The sequence below is a fragment of the Cheilinus undulatus genome, linkage group 19, assembly GCF_018320785.1.
Source record: "Cheilinus undulatus linkage group 19, ASM1832078v1, whole genome shotgun sequence".
NCBI classification, from domain to species: domain Eukaryota; kingdom Metazoa; phylum Chordata; class Actinopteri; order Labriformes; family Labridae; genus Cheilinus; species Cheilinus undulatus.
Window position 1 is genome coordinate 227,244 of NC_054883.1, and position 24,264 is coordinate 251,507.

Consider the following 24,264-nt stretch of genomic DNA (forward strand, 5'->3'; position numbering starts at 1 on the left):
TAGTAGTTTTAAACCAGTACTTTTATACTTTGAGTACTATTAAACCAGTACTTTTATACTTTGAGTAGTTTTAAACCAGTACTTTTATACTTTGAGTTGTTTTAAACCAGTACTTTTATACTTTATGTATTTTTAAACCAGTACTTTTTCACTTCTTGTAGTTTTAAACCAGTACTTTTATACTTTGAGTACTTTTAAACCAGTACTTTTATACTTTATGTGGTTTTAAACCAGTACTTTTATACTTTGAGTACTTTTAAACCAGTACTTTTATACTTTGAGTAGTTTTAAACCAGTTCTTTTATACTTTGAGTAGTTTTCAACCAGTACTTTTACAATTTGAGTAGTTTGAAACCAGTACTTTTATACTTTGAGTACTTTTAAACCAGTACTTTTATACTTTGAGTACTTTTAAACCAGTACTTTTATACTTTGAGTTGTATTAAACCAGTACTTTTATACTTTGAGTACTTTTAAACCAGTACTTTTATCCTTTGAGCACTTTTAAACCAGTACTTTTTCACTTTGAGTAGTTTTAAACCAGTACTTTTACAATTTGAGTAGTTTTAAACCAGTACTTTTATCCTTTGAGTACTTTTAAACTAGTACTTTTTCACTTTGAATAGTTTTAAACCAGTACTTTTACACTTTGAGTAGTTTTAAACCAGTACTTTTATATTTTGAGTACTTTTAAACCAGTACTTTTATATTTTATGTAGTTTTAAACCAGAACTTTTATACTGTGAGTAGTTTAAACCAGTACTTTTATACTTTGAGTACTTTTAAACCAGTACTTTTATACTTTGAGTACTTTTAAACCAGTATTTTTATACTTTGAGTAGTTTTAAACCAGTACTTTTATCCTTTGAGTACTTTAAAACCAGTACTTTTATCCTTTGAGTACTTTTAAACCAGTACTTTTTCACTTTGAGTAGTTTTAAACCAGTACTTTTATACTTTATGTAGTTTTAAATAGTACTTTTATACTTTGAGTAGTTTGAACAAGTACTGTTATACTTTGAGTAGTTTTAAACCAGTACTTTTACACTTTGAGTAGTTTAAACCAGTACTTTTATACTTTGAGTAGTTTTAAACCATTTTTTTAAACGTTGAGTACTTTTAAACCAGTACTTTTATACTTTGAGTAGTTTTAAACCAGTACTTTTATCCTTTGAGCACTTTTAAACCAGTTGTTTTTCACTTTGAGTAGTTTTAAACCAGTACTTTTACACTTTGAATAGTTTTTAACCAGTACTTTTATCCTTTGAGTACTTTTAAACCAGTACTTTTTCACTTTGAATAGTTTTAAACCAGTACTTTTACACTTTGAGTAGTTTTAAACCAGTACTTTTATATTTTGAGTACTTTTAAACCAGTACTTTTATATTTTATGTAGTTTTAAACCAGTACTTTTATACTTTGAGTACTTTTAAACCAGTACTTTTATACTTTGAGTACTTTTAAACCAGTACTTTTATACTTTGAGTTGTTTTAAACCAGTACTTTTATCCTTTGAGTACTTTTAAACCAGTTCTTTTATCCTTTGAGTACTTTTAAACCAGTACTTTTTCACTTTGAGTAGTTTTAAACCAGTACTTTTATACTTTATGTAGTTTTAAATAGTACGTTTACACTTTGAGTAGTTTGAACAAGTACTGTTATACTTTGAGTAGTTTTAAACCAGTACTTTTACACTTTGAGTAGTTTAAACCAATACTTTTATACTTTATGTAGTTTTAAACAAGTACTTTTATACTTTATGTAGTTTTAAATCAGGACTTTTATACTTTGAGTAGTTTTAAATCATTTTTTTTACTTTATGTAGTTTTAAACCAGTACTTTTATACTTTATGTGGTTTTAAATAAGTACTTTTATACTGTATGTGGTTTTAAACCAGTACTTTTATACTTTATGTGGTTTTAAACCAGTACTTTTATACTTTGAGTACTTTAAAACCAGTACTTTTATACTTTGAGTACTTTTAAACCAGTATTTTTATACTTTATGTGGTTTTAAACCAGTACTTTTATACTTTATGTAGTTTTAAACCAGTACTTTTATACTTTATGTGGTTTTAAACCAGTACTTTTATACACTATGTGGTTTTAAACTGGTACTTTTATACTTTGAGTACTTTTAAACCAGTACTTTTATACTTTGAGTACTTTTAAACCAGTACTTTTATACTTTATGTGGTTTTAAACCAGTACTTTTATACTTTATGTAGTTTTAAACCAGTACTTTTATACTTTATGTAGTTTCAAACAGTACTTTTATACTTTGAGTACTTTTAAACCAGTACTTTTATACTTTGAGTACTTTAAACCAGTACTTTTATACTTTATGTGGTTTTAAACCAGTACTTTTATACTTAATGTGGTTTTAAACCAGTACTTTTATACTTTGAGTACTTTTAAACCAGTACTTTTATGCTTTGAGTACTTTTAAACCAGTACTGTTATACTTTGAGTACTTTTAAACCAGTACTGTTATACTTTATGTAGTTTTAATCCAGTACTTTTAAACTTTGAGTACTTCTAAACCAGTACTTTTATACTTTGAGTACTTTTAAACCAGTACTTTTATACTTGTTGTGGTTTTAAACCAGTACTTTTATACTTTGAGTACTTTTAAACCAGTACTTTTATACTTTGAGTACTTTTAAACCAGTACTGTTATACTTTGAGTACTTCTAAACCAGTACTGTTATACTTTATGTAGTTTTAATCCAGTACTTTTAAACTTTTAGTACTTTTAAACCAGTACTTTTATACTTTATGTAGTTTTAAACCAGTACTTTTATACTTTATGTAGTTTTAATCCAGTACTTTTAAACTTTGAGTACTTCTAAACCAGTACTTTTATACTTTGAGTACTTTTAAACCAGTACTTTTATACTTTGAGTACTTTTAAACCAGTACTTTTATACTTTATGTAGTTTTGAACCAGTACTTTTATACTTGATGTGGTTTTAAACCGGTACTTTTATACTTTGAGTACTTTTAAACCAGTACTTTTATACTTTGAGTACTTTTAAACCAGTACTTTTATACTTTATGTGGTTTTAAACCAGTACTTTTATACTTTATGTAGTTTTAGACCAGTACTTTTATACTTTATGTAGTTTTAAACCAGTACTTTTATACTTTGAGTACTTTTAAACCAGTACTTTTATACTTTGAGTAGTTTTAAACCAGTACTTTTATACTTTATGTGGTTTTAAACCAGTACTTTTATACTTTGAGTACTTTTAAACCAGTACTTTTATACTTTGAGTACTTTTAAACCAGTACTTTTATACTTTATGTGGTTTTAAACCAGTACTTTTATACTTTATGTAGTTTTAGACCAGTACTTTTATACTTTATGTAGTTTTAAACCAGTACTTTTATACTTTGAGTACTTTTAAACCAGTACTTTTATACTTTGAGTAGTTTTAAACCAGTACTTTTATACTTTTTGTGGTTTTAAACCAGTACTTTTATACTTTATGTGGTTTTAAACCAGTACTTTTATACTTTGAGTACTTTTAAACCAGTACTTTTATAGTTTGAGTACTTTTAAACCAGTACTGTTATACTTTGAGTACTTTTAAACCAGTACTTTTATACTTTATGTGGTTTTAAACCAGTACTTTTATACTTTGAGTACTTTTAAACCAGTACTTTTATACTTTATGTAGTTTTAAACCAGTACTTTTATACTTTGAGTACTTTTAAACCAGTACTTTTATACTTTGAGTAGTTTTAAACCAGTACTGTTATACTTTGAGTACTTTTAAACCAGTACTTTTATACTTTATGTGGTTTTAAACCAGTACTTTTATACTTTGAGTACTTTTAAACCAGTACTTTTATACTTTATGTAGTTTTAAACCAGTACTTTTATACTTTGAGTACTTTTAAACCAGTACTTTTATACTTTATGTAGTTTTAAACCAGTACTTTTATACTTTGAGTACTTTTAAACCAGTACTTTTATACTTTGAGTACTTTAAACCAGTACTGTTATACTTTATGTAGTTTTAATCCAGTACTTTTAAACTTTGAGTACTTCTAAATCAGTACTTTTATACTTTGAGTACTTTAAACCAGTACTTTTATACTTTGAGTACTTTTAAACCAGTACTTTTATACTTGTACTTAATTAAAACGTTTGAGCTGATTCTTCTACCGAATGTTCTTAAACCTCAGTATCTGAACTTCTACCTGAGGAATGAATGTGAATCTTTTTGAAACCTCTGCTGACCTTAGGGTCAGAGCTGCACCTTTCTGCTGATCTCATCCTTCGCTCTTCCTCGTGACTCTTCCTCTTTTTAACTGTGAGACGAGGGAGCGCTGACTTTTTCACCTCTGACTGAGAGCGCCATTATAAAAGATGTAACGCGGAGCCAAAGGGACTCATTAGAGACACACAGAGGAACGAGGCGATGATGAGAAAAAGATGCAACCATGCAGACATCACTGGTGAAGCCTCTGACCTCTCCACGTCTTCATCGCCGCGTCCCTCATCTTCGTCTCTCCTCCAGCCCTATATTTGCTTTGACACAGGAAGAAGTAAAGACGAGAGTCAGCAGGAGGTGATCGTCTGCGCTTCTCTAAAATCTCCTGACACATGAAAACATCGCTGTGGTCACCAGCTCTGTTTAAACAGCTCTCTGCATTACAAGGAAATTTTCCCTCCAAAAGACACTGACGATTCCAAGAGATGGGTTTGTTAGCTTCATGCTAACACATCATGGAAACTGCCATTATCAGGCTAGCTGGTTTAGCATTGCTCAGAGCTCATTTTAACTGAAGAAGGAATCAGGGAGCCTTGAAGTTAGAGAGATTATTTAACCCGGAGCTTCTTCAACTGAAGACTGACTCTGAAGATCAGAGAGAAGACCAGGTCTGCTCACAGACCAGGTCTGCTCACAGACCAGGTCTACTCAGACTGAAACTTAAATCTACGTTTAGAGCGAGATACAGAAAGTACGATCAGTCCAGCTTTATTTCAGCCCTCACTGACAAAAAAGAGTTACAGCCATGAAACTTGATAAGGTAACTGATGTAGACTTTGTTGGTGGGCGTGGCTCAATGGCGCCCCCTAGAGGAACTCAAGGGTTCAGCCTCCACAGCACATTCAGCCCAAGACTCTGAAACCTGGGTCACATATTCAGCGTACCAAAATCGCCAGGTCAACAGGAAGTATGTAACCATTCTGACAGGATGAGCCAGTCTCGCCATGAACTGGTCTTAGGTCAAATGGTCTTAGGGTCAAATGTTCTTAGCTGGGTCGAGGTCCTGATATGAGCCCTGATATGAGAAATGTTCTGGTACATCAGGGCTCCGCCTCAGACATGTGGATCAGCCTCAAACTCCTTCCGGGATACATCAGGACTTTTTTCACCTCAACAACAGCTGTGCTCTGGATCACAACGGGTGATCAAAGGACAGTTATTTTAGGAAACCCACAACAATCATCTGTCTTTAAAGAGCAGCGCTAATGAGCTGGACTCTCACAGCATGTGTGTGCGTGAGCCACACGTGCAGAGTCACATGACCATGTTGGTGTGGCGGCCGGGATCATGGTTTTCTGCATGACTGTGTCAGCTGGTGTGTTTGTGAACAGAGCTTCTATTTTCACCCCATTAGTTTCCTTCCAACCGCACTCAGAGAGCAGCAGCAGCTCCAGTTATTAACGAGGTTATGTAAGGGAGCTTCATCTTCATCACATCACCATCATCATCATCACCATCATCATCATCAGCTTTATCACCATCATCATCACCATCATCATCATCAGCTTCATCTTCATCACATCACCATCATCATCATCAGCTTCATCACCATCATCATCACCATCATCATCATCAGCTTCATCACCATCATCATCACCATCATCATCATCAGCTTCATCACCATCATCATCACCATCATCATCATCAGCTTCATCACCATCACCATCACCATCATCATCAGCTTCATCATCATCAGCTTCATCATCATCACCATCACCATCATCATCATCAGCTTCATCACCATCATCATCACCATCATCATCACCATCATCATCATCAGCTTCATCACCATCACCATCACCATCATCATCATCAGCTTCATCACCATCACCATCACCATCATCAGCTTTATCACCATCATCATCACCATCATCATCACCATCATCATCATCAGCTTCATCACCATCACCATCACCATCATCATCATCAGCTTCATCACCATCACCATCACCATCATCATCATCAGCTTCATCTTCATCACATCACCATCATCATCACCATCATCATCATCAGCTTTATCACCATCATCATCACCATCATCATCATCAGCTTTATCACCATCATCATCACCATCATCATCATCAGCTTCATCTTCATCACATCACCATCATCATCATCAGCTTCATCACCATCATCATCACCATCATCATCATCAGCTTTATCACCATCATCATCACCATCATCATCATCAGCTTCATCACCATCATCATCACCATCATCATCATCAGCTTTATCACCATCATCATCACCATCATCATCATCAGCTTCATCTTCATCACATCACCATCATCATCATCAGCTTCATCACAACACCATCACCATCATCATCAGCTTCATCATCATCAGCTTCATCATCATCACCATCACCATCATCATCATCAGCTTCATCACCATCATCATCACCATCATCATCATCAGCTTCATCACCATCACCATCACCATCATCATCACCATCATCATCATCAGCTTCATCACCATCACCATCACCATCATCATCATCAGCTTCATCAGCTTCATCACCATCACCATCACCATCATCATCACCATCATCATCATCAGCTTCATCACCATCACCATCATCATCATCAGCTTCATCACCATCATCATACCCATCATCATTACCATCATGAGCTTCATCACCTTCATCATCATCATCAGCTTCATCTTCATCACCATCATCTTCATCACCATCATCATCATCATCATCACCATCATCATCATCATCATCAGCTTCATCTTCATCATCTTCATCACCATCATCATCATCATCATCACCATCATTAGCTTCATCACCATCATCATCAGCCTCTTCTTCATCATCATCATCATCATCATCAGCTTCATCATCATCACCATCACCATCATCATCATCAGCTTCATCACCATCATCATCACCATCATCATCATCAGCTTTATCACCATCATCATCACCATCATCATCATCAGCTTCATCACCATCATCATCACCATCATCATCATCAGCTTCATCACCATCATCATCACCATCATCATCATCAGCTTCATCACCATCATCATCACCATCATCATCATCAGCTTCATCACCATCATCATCACCATCATCATCATCAGCTTTATCACCATCATCATCACCATCATCATCATCAGCTTCATCACCATCATCATCACCATCATCATCATCAGCTTTATCACCATCATCATCACCATCATCATCATCAGCTTCATCTTCATCACATCACCATCATCATCATCAGCTTCATCACCATCACCATCACCATCACCATCATCATCAGCTTCATCATCATCAGCTTCATCATCATCACCATCACCATCATCATCATCAGCTTCATCACCATCATCATCACCATCATCATCATCAGCTTCATCACCATCATCATCACCATCATCATCATCAGCTTTATCACCATCATCATCACCATCATCATCATCAGCTTCATCACCATCACCATCACCATCATCAGCTTTATCACCATCACCATCACCATCATCATCACCATCATCATCATCAGCTTTATCACCATCACCATCACCATCATCATCACCATCATCATCATCAGCTTCATCACCATCACCATCACCATCATCAGCTTTATCACCATCACCATCATCATCATCATCATCAGCTTCATCATCATCACCATCACCATCATCATCATCAGCTTCATCACCATCATCATCACCATCATCATCATCAGCTTTATCACCATCATCATCACCATCATCATCATCAGCTTCATCTTCATCACATCACCATCATCATCATCAGCTTCATCACCATCACCATCACCATCACCATCATCATCAGCATCATCATCATCAGCTTCATCATCATCACCATCACCATCATCATCATCAGCTTCATCACCATCATCATCACCATCATCATCATCAGCTTCATCACCATCATCATCACCATCATCATCATCAGCTTTATCACCATCATCATCACCATCATCATCATCAGCTTCATCACCATCACCATCACCATCATCAGCTTTATCACCATCACCATCACCATCATCATCACCATCATCATCATCAGCTTTATCACCATCACCATCACCATCATCATCACCATCATCATCATCAGCTTCATCACCATCACCATCACCATCATCAGCTTTATCACCATCACCATCACCATCATCATCATCAGCTTCATCAGCTTCATCACCATCACCATCACCATCATCATCACCATCATCATCATCAGCTTCATCACCATCACCATCATCATCATCAGCTTCATCACCATCATCATCATCAGCTTCATCACCATCATCATCACCATCATCATTACCATCATGAGCTTCATCACCTTCATCATCATCATCAGCTTCATCTTCATCACCATCATCTTCATCACCATCATCATCATCATCACCATCATCATCATCATCATCATCAGCTTCATCTTCATCATCTTCATCACCATCATCATCATCATCATCACCATCATTAGCTTCATCACCATCATCATCAGCCTCTTCTTCATCATCATCATCATCATCATCATCATCATCAGCTTCATCATCATCACCATCACCATCATCATCATCAGCTTCATCACCATCATCATCACCATCATCATCATCAGCTTTATCACCATCATCATCACCATCATCATCATCAGCTTCATCACCATCACCATCACCATCATCATCATCATCAGCTTCATCAGCTTCATCACCATCACCATCACCATCATCATCACCATCATCATCATCAGCTTCATCACCATCACCATCATCATCATCAGCTTCATCACCATCATCATCATCAGCTTCATCACCATCATCATCACCATCATCATTACCATCATGAGCTTCATCACCTTCATCATCATCATCAGCTTCATCTTCATCACCATCAGCTTCATCACCATCATCATCATCATCACCATCATCATCATCATCATCATCAGCTTCATCTTCATCATCTTCATCACCATCATCATCATCATCACCATCATTAGCTTCATCACCATCATCATCAGCTTCATCTTCATCATCATCATCATCATCATCAGCTTCATCTTCATCACCATCATCTTCATCACCATCATCATCACCATCATCATTACCATCATGAGCTTCATCACCTTCATCATCATCATCAGCTTCATCTTCATCACCATCATCTTCATCACCATCATCATCATCATCACCATCATCATCATCATCATCATCAGCTTCATCTTCATCATCTTCATCACCATCATCATCATCATCACCATCATTAGCTTCATCATCATCATCATCAGCTTCATCTTCATCACCATCATCTTCATCACCATCATCATCATCATCACCATCATTAGCTTCATCACCTTCATCATCATCATCATCATCAGCTTCATCTTCATCACCATCATCTTCATCACCATCATCATCATCATCATCATCAGCTTCATCTTCATCATTCTCATCACCATCATCATCATCATCACCATCATGAGCTTCATCACCATCATCATCATCATCATCATCAGCTTCATCATCATCATCAGCATCATCATCATCATCATCAGCTTCATCTTCATCATCATCATCATCATCTTCGTCATCCATTCATGCTGTCCGTCTCTAAATGGACTTCCTGTCTCAGACCCGTCCTGAAGTGTTGAGCGCGCTGGGCTTTCCTGTCAGGAAAAGTTCTTCTTCTGGGTTTAAATAAAGTTTCTGGTTTGGTGCCACTGTCTCACCCCCTCGGAGGTTTGACCCTGTTATTGATTTTATAAACCAATAAAAGGGTCAATAGAGTTTGGCTTTTGTGACAAACAAGACAACGCCCCTCTCTGATGTCAAAGTGAGAACAGATTTCTACACAGTAATGTCAGATAAATGTCTGTAAATATAAATATTCACCATTTAAACTGATCTAAGTGAGGCCAGGTTGGAGCTAGTAGTCTAACCCTGGCTACCATTACACCAAGGAGTCAAAGGAACACTCAGAGAGTTCACCCTGACAGACTGAAATGTGAGGACCGTTTATTGACTGAAACTGGACTAAAGTAAAAAGGTTAAAATGGATAAATTTGACTAATCAACACTTTTATCTTCATTTAAAGAATCAAGCAAAATTCAAAATAGCTGCATAATTTAAACCTGCAGCACCAACTGCTGGCAACAGGAAGTTTCTGCTTCTTTATTTTTACCTACAATCCTGTTTGACCAAATCCCACGCTTATTTATTCAGACGCATCCAAAGATCTTCACCACGCCCGCCTATGAAAGCCATGGCTTTTGTCCAACGCTGTGAACATGGTCATTTTTTGTTTGCCACAAAACAGGAAGCAGTTTTATCTGGGGGTGTAAATAGTTACAAAGCCATGAAACTTGGCAGAACAGTTCCAGCTGGCAGGCACAGGTGATGGACTCTGTGTGTGGTCGTGGCTGGATGGCTAAAAAGACCTCATCTGGAGGTTTATCCACCAGGTGACTGAGAGAGACTTTGATGGTGGCCATGGCTCAGCGGCGCCCCCTACATTCATTTGAAAAATTCCACCTCCACAGCACATTGAAGTTTGGCACACATTCAACCTTGTAGGACCCACAGAGACGCCTCTTAGACCAAGACCTTCAAATCAACAGGAAGTTCACAGTTTTAATGTTTGCTAAAAAAAAAGATGAATCAGCGGTTTTCATGGATCATTCTAGAATGAACTACTCTGAAGGGCTTCTTCAGATCCTCTTTGTTACTAAAAGAGACCACGGAGAAACAGATGTATAAATCTCCAGAATAAAACTTTAAGGGCGCCGCCAAGGCGGCTCCTTAAAGTTTGATGTCTCGCCACGGTACAGAATCAAATATGCTCACAAAAAACAGGGACAAATCCTACCAGGATGAGAGAATCTCAACTGTTTCTAGCCTCCGTTGGTCTAAATCTTTCTTTTTTCACATAAATAAATCCGTTTCAAAGCTTTTCAGATTCAGGTTTAGATGGTAAACCTCCTCACTGAAGTAAACAGGGATGCCTTGATCCTGGTTTTTCTGTTTAATGTGGATCATTTGCGACACCAGCCCGTATTGATTTGGACCGTACTGATTTACTGGAACGTATGATTGTAGCGTGCAGCTCAGGTATCTTTCAGGTGTCATTTCTGTTGTCCTCTCTCTCTCTCTGCACTCTGGAGCGCGTTTGTCTGTTCAGAGCTTTTCTACTAAAGAGATTATTGATAAATCTCCGAGTGCAGGCGTCCGTTACTTTCTTATTGTTCCTGATGGTTATATAACGTCAGACTAGCCCGTTATTAATGAACGCTCTTCTTTACCGTTTGTTCTCAGTTATTTCTTGGCTATAAAACAACACACAGAGGAATGCTGCGGACGGACGGGCCAATGAATGTCCTAAGCTGCACGTTTTCACGCTCAGTTAAACCTCTGAGGTACACACAACCACACACACATACAGAACACACACATGAAAACACACACAGACACTGGTGTTGTTTACTAAACAGAGATGGAGGGAACAGGAAAGAGGAGAGCGAAGAAAAGGATATTGTTAAGGCGGTGAATGGAGCCACAGACGCTGGGATAATGGTGTAAATACACCATAAGGACAAACAGCATGCTCTCAGTGGAACCAGCGGATGAGTGTGACCCCGTTTACACCTCACACTTAAATCTGGTTAAGGCATGCAGACAGCAGTCATCCTTATGGCTGCGTGTAAACAGGCCTCAAACGCTCTGATATCTGACAGCTCAGGCACATACAGAGGTGGTCTGGGATCTTCACCTGGACTGGACTGGTTCTGTAGATCGAACGTGTGCTGGCACACATTAAAGACCGCCCTATCAGCTGACGTGATCTATGTAGTCCACAAACGAGCAAAAAGCACGGTCTTCACCTGCCTAGCCTCGCTCAGAGTGACGAGAACTGTGGCTCTGTTTAGAGATCCCGACCATCTTTCTTGGACTTCAGCTCCAAACCAGCTCTTCATGTAGCACCAGTTTACCTTTCTATCTTCAAAAGAACAACGCAGTGGTGCCATCTATTCCCACTCCTTCCAGCAGGTGGCGGTAAAGTACTGTAATGATAACTGACACTCACAGCTGCATTTCACAGCAGAGAAAGTTTGTTTTCATGCTAATCCAGCATGGCGAAGCACAGGTACGACCCCGACTGCATGGAATATGGATTTTCTTACATTGAGGACAAAAACCACAGCGTGTTTTGTGCAGCGAGGTGCTGGCTCATGAAAGTACGAGGCCGTCAAAACTAAAGCGACATTTAGAAACAAAGCCCTGTTCTCAGGGTGAGCTCTGTTGAGTACTTTTGAAGACGTCTTCAGGACCTGAGACGCAGAAGTGCCTTATTTCTTCATGCTCGAAGCAACAGCAAACACGTCACGCTTCTTACCAGGTGGCACATCGTATTGTTCAGTCAAAAAAGCCCCACACCATCATGGAGGACCTAGTTTTACCTGCAGCACTGGACATGGTGAGAGGTTCTGGACCACGCTGCAGCAGATAAACTCAAAACTATACCTCTGTCACATGACACTAAGCAGACGAATCAAAGACGTGGGAAGACAGACAGCAGACCGCCGCTCGTTTTAACGCAGGCGCTCATTTCGCATTACAACAGACTTAAACACAGCAGTTCCACTCGTCTACGTGAGACACGGGTGTGGGAGGAGGACTCGCAGGAGCAATGGAGTTGCAGGTAAGCCTGTCCCAGTTCTGGTGCAGCACTGTGATGAAAGAGTACCCAACAGTATCTCTGTGAGAGAGGCGTCTCAGCTCTGGTCCAGCTGAAGACGAAGCACAGAAACAGACACTGAGCATGACCTCAGAGCTGCTTTGTCCACCAAAACCTCAGAGTTAGAGACTCTGGTGTGTGTGTGTGTGTGGGGGGGGGGGGGTGTGTGTGTGTGTGTGTATAGGTGTGTGAGTGGATATATAGGGTTTATGTGTGTGTGTAAGTGAACATGTTTGACTGGTCAGCGTTAGGTTTGAGGTGTTATAACCAGTTAAGCTCCAGTTCTGTGAACACAGTGACTGCCTCCTAGTGAATAAACATAAACAGAGCTGGTGAATCATGGGAGTCTGTTTGGGTATTAATATTTCATATTTGGACATTTACTGTAGTTCTGTGACTCTGTTAACGTTATGCTTGCTATTTTTCTCCTCTCATTATTATCGCTTTTAGCTAAAGGGGGAGGGTCCTCATAGTGGTCTTTGCCCTGGGCCTCTAACTGGCTAAAGCCAGCCCTGCCTCACACCTGCAGCGCCCCCTCACAGACCGTTGCTGCTTTCATTTTTCTGTTTCTGCCCTTTGACAGGATTTATCATTAGTACGTTTAAGATCAAATGACCCTCGTTTGGACGAGTTTGACTCAGTTTTACATCACTTCAAAATGTGATCCGTGTGTGTTTGGCTCGTTGATGATGATGCCAGTGTAAAAGTCATCATCAAATACGAGCATGGGAGAGCATCGGCAGGAAGTGACTGAAGAAACGTGTTAAAACCAGAGCATTAGAGGCTCCACTGTGAACACAAGACAGCACACCTCTATGAATGAACTTAGTAAAGACGCGCCACCAGCGGACTTCCTCTGCGCTCTTTTACACACGTTCCTCCATCCAGCGCGCATCCAACAGTAATAATATACAAGTTTTCATTTGAGGTTGGAAGTTAAAGTCTGTCCTCTTTGTGTGGACTTAGATTTATAGAGGATTTCGGGAGGATTTTTTAAAGTAAGTCTTAAAAGAGCAGCAACTGGTCCCTAAAGAGCCACATGTGGCTTTAGAGCCGCGGGTTGAGTGCCACTGCATTAGCTGAATACTTTGAATGGGGGCACATTTTACTCAACACACTCACTGAAAATGAGTGTGAACTCAAGTCTGAATCGAGTCCAAGTTGCGTGACTTGAGTCCACACCTCTGGTTCTAACAGTGCTGTGTTAGCTCTGTATTCAGGACTCAGCTAAAGGAACACAGTGTTGAGGATTCTGACAGTTCTCAGTAGTTGCACTATTTTATTTCATATTTTTTGCATGAAGCTCTGTTAAATCTGTTGAAACAGGCTATCACTGAAGTGTCTCTGATCAGCCTCCAGCTGACTGAGTATTATTAAAACGGTGCTGTTAACTCTGTATCCACTGATGCAGGGTTATGACAGCCACAGATACATTCATATTCTTCAAACTTTGTTTCCCTGTGCTTGCACCTTTTTAAAAAATGTTGTTAATTGAGTGTTAAAAAGATTATTTCCCTCCTAAGGCTCGGTTATGCTTTCCACGCGGACGGCCACACAGACAAAAACTGATGCGGACTGATGATGCAGAGACGTCTGGTGCATTTATACCTTAGCGCCGGCTTCCTCTTCACCGCAAACTGATATTCTCCCAAAAGCTAGGGGGCAGTGTCTTCAAGAATCACGTCTGCAGCGTGTTTAGTGCCATTTTGACATCAAATTTCGGGGCGTGTCTTAATATTTGGTTATTTTGGTCGGTCAGTTAGCAGCTGTTTTCGTATGTTGGCTTACTCTGATACTCTGTCCGATCTCAGGCTCCACCAGCATCATCTTTCATTAAATACAGTCAGTTTATGACACCATGAGGGAGAAAAGCTGTTAAAGAGATGCTGCTAGCCTCTTAGCCATTGACTAACTGGCCCTCATTTGTTCTCACTAGCATGTAGGGATACTAGCCGTGCTCAGAGAGCTCCAGAGAGGATGGATGGGCGTACGCTAGAACCAGGGCTCTGAAGGCTCTGAAGGCCGAGTGAGGCTGCAGAGGTTGGACATCTGAGTGACCCACACTCATGCTAATGTCAGCTAACAGCTGGCTCTCTCAGTGCTACTAACCTGGGACAGTGATGCGTCCTGCTGTGGGGTGGTCCATGTCCTGGATGAGTCCGTTGTGTTTCACCTGTGGACACACAAACATCAGAGATCAGTGTGGGGGTGTAGCACAGGTGCTCTACCTGTGGCTAAAAGGATTACCAACATAGAAAGCACACAGACAGCCCGGGTGAGGAGGAGAACCAGGGCCAGATCATGGGACAGTTTTTAATGAGGCAAATCTGTGTTAACCCTTTACCGACAACATGGAGAGAAGGATCAGTGGAGGTCTGGGTCTGTGTAATCTGCTGGTGCTCGCTGTACTGATCGGAATAATCTGATTGGCTGACTGGAGTCAGATCTGAAACAGACCTGAGCTGGGTCTGGAGTCTGAATACTGAATTATGAGAGATGGTGGAAACAGAGGAGGATGTGGGCGGAGCTGGAAGGTAAACATCCATCTCACCAACATATGTCTGACTTTATGTTGGCTCACACGCTCCTCAGCGCGCCGTTCTACATATGTTGGTGTGTTTGTGTTGATTTGTCGTCTTCTCTGTGCCTCAAACTGACAGAAAAATTATTCCATCCTTTCCTCCACCTCTCCTTTCTCTTTCATCTCCATCCTGTCTTTCCCTCCCTCCCTCCCATTATCCACACTCTCCTTCCTCTTTCTCCCGTCCACCTATCCTGATTCTGTCCTAACCCACGCTTGGCCTCTTTGTTTCTTCTGCAGCTCCCTTAGAATCACAACCTTCAGTCTAACTGGTGTTTGATGAACAGTGGTGATCAATGAATCAAAGCCCAGACCCTTTTTATTGGCTTATATTTTAAAATGTTGACTTTAAACTGATACACATGAGAAGATCTGCAGGAGTGCATGTGCAAAATGACTCGCTTTGCCTTGTTTGCCAACAGCTAAGAGGTTAGGAGTGCCCCTTTAACAGCTTTTCTCCCTTATTTTGTCTCAAACATTAACTATTACATCAGTAACAGAAGTGTACTGGTTAGACTGGAGCGACAGCTGAGGCTATGGAAAAGCATGCGTGTAAAAGGCAAGGATGGAATGTTTTATAGACATGTACAGATGACATCATCCTCAGAGGAAAGGATGGAATGTTTTATAGACATGTACAGATGACATCATCCTCAGAGGAAAGGATGGAATGTTTTATAGACATGTAAAGATGACATCATCCTCAAAGGAAAGGATGGAATGTTTTATAGACATGTACAGATGACATCATCCTCAAAGGAAAGAATGGAATGTTTTATAGACATGTAAAGATGACATCATCCTCAAAGGAAAGGATGGAATGTTTTATAGACATGTACAGATGACATCATCCTCAGAGGAAAGGATGGAATGTTTTATAGACATGTAAAGATGACATCATCCTCAAAGGAAAGGATGGAATGTTTTATAGACATGTACAGATGACATCATCCTCAAAGGAAAGGATGGAATGTTTTATAGACATGTAAAGATGACATCATCCTCAAAGGAAAGGATGGAATGTTTTATAGACATGTACAGATGACATCATCCTCAAAGGCAAGGATGGAATGTTTTATAGACATGTACAGATGACATCATCCTCAAAGGAAAGGATGGAATGTTTTATAGACATGTACAGATGACATCATCCTCAAAGGAAAGGATGGAATGTTTTATAGACATGTACAGATGACATCATCCTCAAAGGCAAGGATGGAATGTTTTATAGACATGTACAGATGACATCATCCTCAAAGGAAAGGATGGAATGTTATAGACATGTACAGATGACATCATCCTCAAAGGAAAGGATGGAATGTTTTATAGACATGTACAGATGACATCATCCTCAAAGGAAAGGATGGAATTTTTATAGACATGTAAAGATGACATCATCCTCAAAGGAAAGGATGGAATGTTTTATAGACATGTACAGATGACATCATCCTCAAAGGAAAGGATGGAATGTTTTATAGACATGTAAAGATGACATCATCCTCAAAGGAAAGGATGGAATGTTTTATAGACATGTACAGATGACATCATCCTCAAAGGCAAGGATGGAATGTTTTATAGACATGTACAGATGACATCATCCTCAAAGGAAAGGATGGAATGTTTTATAGACATGTACAGATGACATCATCCTCAAAGGAAAGGATGGAATGTTTTATAGACATGTACAGATGACATCATCCTCAAAGGCAAGGATGGAATGTTTTATAGACATGTAAAGATGACATCATCCTCAAAGGAAAGGATGGAATGTTTTATAGACATGTACAGATGACATCATCCTCAAAGGCAAGGATGGAATGTTTTATAGACATGTACAGATGACATCATCCTCAAAGGAAAGGATGGAATGTTTTATAGACATGTACAGATGACATCATCCTCAAAGGAAAGGATGGAATGTTTTATAGACATGTACAGATGACATCATCCTCAAAGGCAAGGATGGAATGTTTTATAGACATGTACAGATGACATCATCCTCAAAGGAAAGGATGGAATGTTTTATAGACATGTACAGATGACATCATCCTCAAAGGAAAGGATGGAATGTTTTATAGACATGTACAGATGACATCATCCTCAAAGGAAAGGATGGAATTTTTTATAGACATGTAAAGATGACATCATCCTCAAAGGAAAGGATGGAATGTTTTATAGACATGTACAGATGACATCATCCTCAAAGGAAAGGATGGAATGTTTTATAGACATGTAAAGATGACATCATCCTCAAAGGAAAGGATGGAATGTTTTATAGACATGTACAGATGACATCATCCTCAAAGGCAAGGATGGAATGTTTTATAGACATGTACAGATGACATCATCCTCAAAGGAAAGGATGGAATGTTTTATAGACATGTACAGATGACATCATCCTCAAAGGAAAGGATGGAATGTTTTATAGACATGTACAGATGACATCATCCTCAAAGGCAAGGATGGAATGTTTTATAGACATGTACAGATGACATCATCCTCAAAGGAAAGGATGGAATGTTTTATAGACATGTACAGATGACATCATCCTCAAAGGAAAGGATGGAATGTTTTATAGACATGTACAGATGACATCATCCTCAAAGGCAAGGATGGAATGTTTTATAGACATGTACAGATGACATCATCCTCAAAGGAAAGGATGGAATGTTTTATAGACATGTACAGATGACATCATCCTCAAAGGCAAGGATGGAATGTTTTATAGACATGTACAGATGACATCATCCTCAAAGGAAAGGATGGAATGTTTTATAGACATGTACAGATGACATCATCCTCAAAGGAAAGGATGGAATGTTTTATAGACATGTAAAGATGACATCATCCTCAAAGGAAAGGATGGAATGTTTTATAGACATGTACAGATGACATCATCCTCAAAGGCAAGGATGGAATGTTTTATAGACATGTACAGATGACATCATCCTCAAAGGAAAGGATGGAATGTTTTATAGACATGTACAGATGACATCATCCTCAAAGGCAAGGATGGAATGTTTTATTGACATGTACAGATGACATCATCCTCAAAGGCAAGGATGGGATGTTTTATAGACATGTACAGATGACATCATCCTCAAAGGAAAGGATGGAATGTTTTACAGACATGTACCGATGACATCATCCTCAAAGGAAAGGATGGAATGTTTTATAGACATGTACAGATGACATCATCCTCAAAGGAAAGGATGGAATGTTTTATAGACATGTACAGATGACATCATCCTCAAAGGAAAGGATGGAATGTTTTATAGACATGTACAGATGACATCATCCTCAAAGGAAAGGATGGAATGTTTTATAGACATGTACAGATGACATCATCCTCAAAGGAAAGGATGGAATTTTTTATAGACATGTAAAGATGACATCATCCTCAAAGGAAAGGATGGAATGTTTTATAGACATGTACAGATGACATCATCCTCAAAGGAAAGGATGGAATGTTTTATAGACATGTAAAGATGACATCATCCTCAAAGGAAAGGATGGAATGTTTTATAGACATGTACAGATGACATCATCCTCAAAGGCAAGGATGGAATGTTTTATAGACATGTACAGATGACATCATCCTCAAAGGAAAGGATGGAATGTTTTATAGACATGTACAGATGACATCATCCTCAAAGGAAAGGATGGAATGTTTTATAGACATGTACAGATGACATCATCCTCAAAGGCAAGGATGGAATGTTTTATAGACATGTACAGATGACATCATCCTCAAAGGAAAGGATGGAATGTTTTATAGACATGTACAGATGACATCATCCTCAAAGGAAAGGATGGAATGTTTTATAGACATGTACAGATGACATCATCCTCAAAGGCAAGGATGGAATGTTTTATAGACATGTACAGATGACATCATCCTCAAAGGAAAGGATGGAATGTTTTATAGACATGTACAGATGACATCATCCTCAAAGGCAAGGATGGAATGTTTTATAGACATGTACAGATGACATCATCCTCAAAGGAAAGGATGGAATGTTTTATAGACATGTACAGATGACATCATCCTCAAAGGAAAGGATGGAATGTTTTATAGACATGTAAAGATGACATCATCCTCAAAGGAAAGGATGGAATGTTTTATAGACATGTACAGATGACATCATCCTCAAAGGCAAGGATGGAATGTTTTATAGACATGTACAGATGACATCATCCTCAAAGGAAAGGATGGAATGTTTTATAGACATGTACAGATGACATCATCCTCAAAGGCAAGGATGGAATGTTTTATTGACATGTACAGATGACATCATCCTCAAAGGCAAGGATGGGATGTTTTATAGACATGTACAGATGACATCATCCTCAAAGGAAAGGATGGAATGTTTTACAGACATGTACCGATGACATCATCCTCAAAGGAAAGGATGGAATGTTTTATAGACATGTACAGATGACATCATCCTCAAAGGAAAGGATGGAATGTTTTATAGACATGTACAGATGACATCATCCTCAAAGGAAAGGATGGAATGTTTTATAGACATGTACAGATGACATCATCGTCAAAGGCAAGGATGGAATGTTTTACAGACATGTAAAGATGACATCATCCTCAAAGGAATGGATGGAATGATTATAAGCTTTGTTGACATAATCTCTATAAAGACTTGAAAGGATGACGTCATTAAAGGCAGAGGATGGAATGTTGGTGAAGCTGGTAATGTTGGTGAAGCTGGTAATGTTGGTGAAGCTGGTAATGTTGGGGCCTTTTCTCTCCATTTTTGCCAAATAGCACACCATAGTTGTTAGCAACAAAGGACAGCCACCATGCTGGTATGTTTGTGATGTGGTCATGTGACTAGCGTGCTTCTATAGGTGCAGCAGCACTAAGGATGGCCAGCTACTGTCTGTCTGTCTGTAGAGCAGTGATGCTAACCTGTGTTTAACAGTCTATAGTTGTGCTATCAGACCGTCTGCATGGTGGCATGAACCACATGGAAGAAGAACAGTAATCTCATGTATATAACCCTGACCTAAGGGGGCGGGGTTAATAGATTACATGTGTCTTCTGCAGGGGGGACTTTAATAAGAAGCCAGTGCTGATCGATGGCTTTAATTTAAACATCAAACGCGACACGCTGAGCAGGAAGCCAACCAGCGCTAAATGAATTATGGCGAGGCTGTGAGCCCGCGTTAGGGACGGCGGGATGTTCATATACATGAGAAAAAATAAAGCAAATATTTCAGGTCATTTCCAGAGCAGAACAGATTTCTGGGTGAAGCTTCTACAACAGGGGCGCCTCACTCTGCATTTTTGTTGCTATGGAAACCTGACAATCAGCTGGTGACCTCTAGCAAGTAAGGAATAGTAGCGGGTTGATTTTTCATTCTTGATGAAACCCAGTCTCACATATCTCAGAGTTCAGATCTTCAGAAACCTCCATCCTTATTTAATCGTTACCACCAGGCACCAACACTGACATCCATCAGTCTACAGACACTGGTACAGACACTGATAGAGACACTCTACAGACACTCTACAGACACTGGTAGAGACACTGGTAGAGACACTCTACAGACACTCTACAGACACTGGTAGAGACACTCTACAGACACTCTACAGACACTGGTAGAGACACTGGTACAGACACTCTACAGACACTGGTAGAGACGCTCTACAGACACTGGTACAGACACTGGTACAGACACTGGTAGAGACACTCTACAGACACTCTACAGACACTGGTAGAGACACTGGTACAGACACTGGAACAGACACTGGTACAAACACTGGTAGAGACACTCTACAGACACTCTACAGACACTGGTAGAGACACTGGTACAGACACTGGTACAGACACTGGTAGAGACACTCTACAGACACTCTACAGACACTCTACAGACACTGGTAGAGACACTGGTACAGACACTGGTACAGACACTGGTAGAGACACTCTACAGACACTCTACAGACACTGGTACAGACACTGGTACAGACACTGGTACAGACACTGGTAGAGACACTCTACAGACACTCTACAGACACTGGTAGAGACACTCTACAGACACTCTACAGACACTGGTAGAGACACTGGTACAGACACTCTACAGACACTGGTAGAGACGCTCTACAGACACTGGTACAGACACTGGTACAGACACTGGTAGAGACACTCTACAGACACTCTACAGACACTGGTAGAGACACTGGTACAGACACTGGAACAGACACTGGTACAAACACTGGTAGAGACACTCTACAGACACTCTACAGACACTGGTAGAGACACTGGTACAGACACTGGTACAGACACTGGTAGAGACACTCTACAGACACTCTACAGACACTCTACAGACACTGGTAGAGACACTGGTACAGACACTGGTACAGACACTGGTAGAGACACTCTACAGACACTCTACAGACACTGGTACAGACACTGGTACAGACACTGGTACAGACACTGGTAGAGACACTCTACAGACACTCTACAGACACTGGTAGAGACACTGGTACAGACACTGGTACAGACACTGGAAGAGACACTCTACAGACACTCTACAGACACTCTAGAGACACTGGTACAGAAACTGGTACAGACACTCTACAGACACTCTACAGACACTGGTACAGACACTGGTACAGACACTGGTAGAGACACTCTACAGACACTCTACAGACACTCTACAGACACTGGTACAGACACTGGTAGAGACACTCTACAGACACTCTACAGACACTCTACAGACACTGGTACAGACACTGGTACAGACACTGGTACAGACACTGGTAGAGACACTGGTAGAGACACTGGTACAGACACTGGTACAGACACTGGTACAGACACTCTACAGACACTGGTACAGACACTGTTAGAGACACTCTACAGACACTCTACAGACACTGGTACAGACACTGGTACAGACACTCTAGAGACACTGGTACAGACACTGGTAGAGACACTCTACAGACACTCTACAGACACTCTACAGACACTGGTACAGATACTGGTAGAGACACTCTACAGACACTGGTACAGACACTCTACAGACACTGGTACAGACACTGGTACAGACACTGGTACAGACACTGGTAGAGACAATCTACAGACACTCTAGAGACACTGGTACAGACACTACAGACACTCTACAGACACTGGTACAGACACTGGTACAGACACTGGTAGAGACAATCGACAGACACTCTACAGACACTGGTACAGACACTGGTACAGACACTGGTACAGACACTCTACAGACACTCTACAGACACTGGTACAGACACTGGTACAGACACTGGTACAGACACTGGTACAGACACTCTAGAGACACTGGTACAGACACTCTACAGACACTGGTAGAGACACTGGTACAGACACTGGTACAGACACTGGTAGAGACACTCTACAGACACTCTACAGACACTCTACAGACACTGGTACAGACACTGGTACAGACACTGGTACAGACACTGGTAGAGACACATTACAGACACTCTACAGACACTGGTACAGACACTGGTACAGACACTGGTACAGACACTGGTACAGACACTCTACAGACACTCTACAGACACTGGTAGAGACACTGGTACAGACATTGGTACAGACACTGGTAGAGACACTCTACAGACACTCTACAGACACTGGTAGAGACACTGGTACAGACACTGGTACAGACACTGGAAAAGACACTCTACAGACACTCTACAGACACTGGTACAGACACTGGTACAGACACTGGTACAGACACTCTACAGACACTCTACAGACACTGGTACAGACACTGGTACAGACACTGGTACAGACACTGGTACAGACACTCTAGAGACACTGGTACAGACACTCTACAGACACTGGTAGAGACACTGGTACAGACACTGGTACAGACACTGGTAGAGACACTCTACAGACACTCTACAGACACTCTACAGACACTGGTAGAGACACTGGTACAGACACTGGTACAGACACTGGTAGAGACACATTACAGACACTCTACAGACACTGGTACACACACTGGTACAGACACTGGTACAGACACTGGTAGAGACACTCTACAGACACTCTACAGACACTGGTAGAGACACTGGTACAGACATTGGTACAGACACTGGTAGAGACACTCTACAGACACTCTACAGACACTGGTAGAGACACTGGTACAGACACTGGTACAGACACTGGAAAAGACACTCTACAGACACTCTACAGACACTGGTAGAGACACTCTACAGACACTGGTACAGACACTGGTACAGACACTGGTACAGACACTGGTAGAGACACTCTACAGACACTCTACAGACACTGGTAGAGACACTGGTACAGACACTGGTACAGACACTGGAAGAGACACTCTACAGACACTCTACAGACACTGGTAGAGACACTCTACAGACACTGGTACAGACACTGGTACAGACACTGGTACAGACACTCTACAGACACTGGTACAGACACTCTAGAGACACTGGTACAGACACTCTACAGACACTCTACAGACACACTACACACACTCTACAGACACTCTACAGACACTGGTAGAGACAGTCTACAGACACTCTACAGACACTGGTACAGACACTCTTCAGACACCCTACAGACACTGGTACAGACACTCTACAGACACTGGTACAGACACTCTACAGACACTCTACACACACTCTACAGACACTGGTACAGACACTCTAGAGACACTGGTAC

The 24,264-nt window shown here is 40.2% G+C and overlaps 1 long non-coding RNA gene across 1 annotated transcript in view; it reads right to left on the reverse strand.

Annotated features, from left to right (window-relative positions):
- Positions 1–15,182, reverse strand: part of LOC121527519 — a 32,926-nt gene extending 17,744 nt beyond the window's left edge. The window contains exon 1 of the long non-coding RNA XR_005993422.1: positions 15,100–15,182. This is a non-coding gene — a long non-coding RNA (uncharacterized LOC121527519). The remainder of the gene's footprint in view (positions 1–15,099) is intronic.
- Between the last annotated feature and the right edge of the window lie 9,082 nt (positions 15,183–24,264).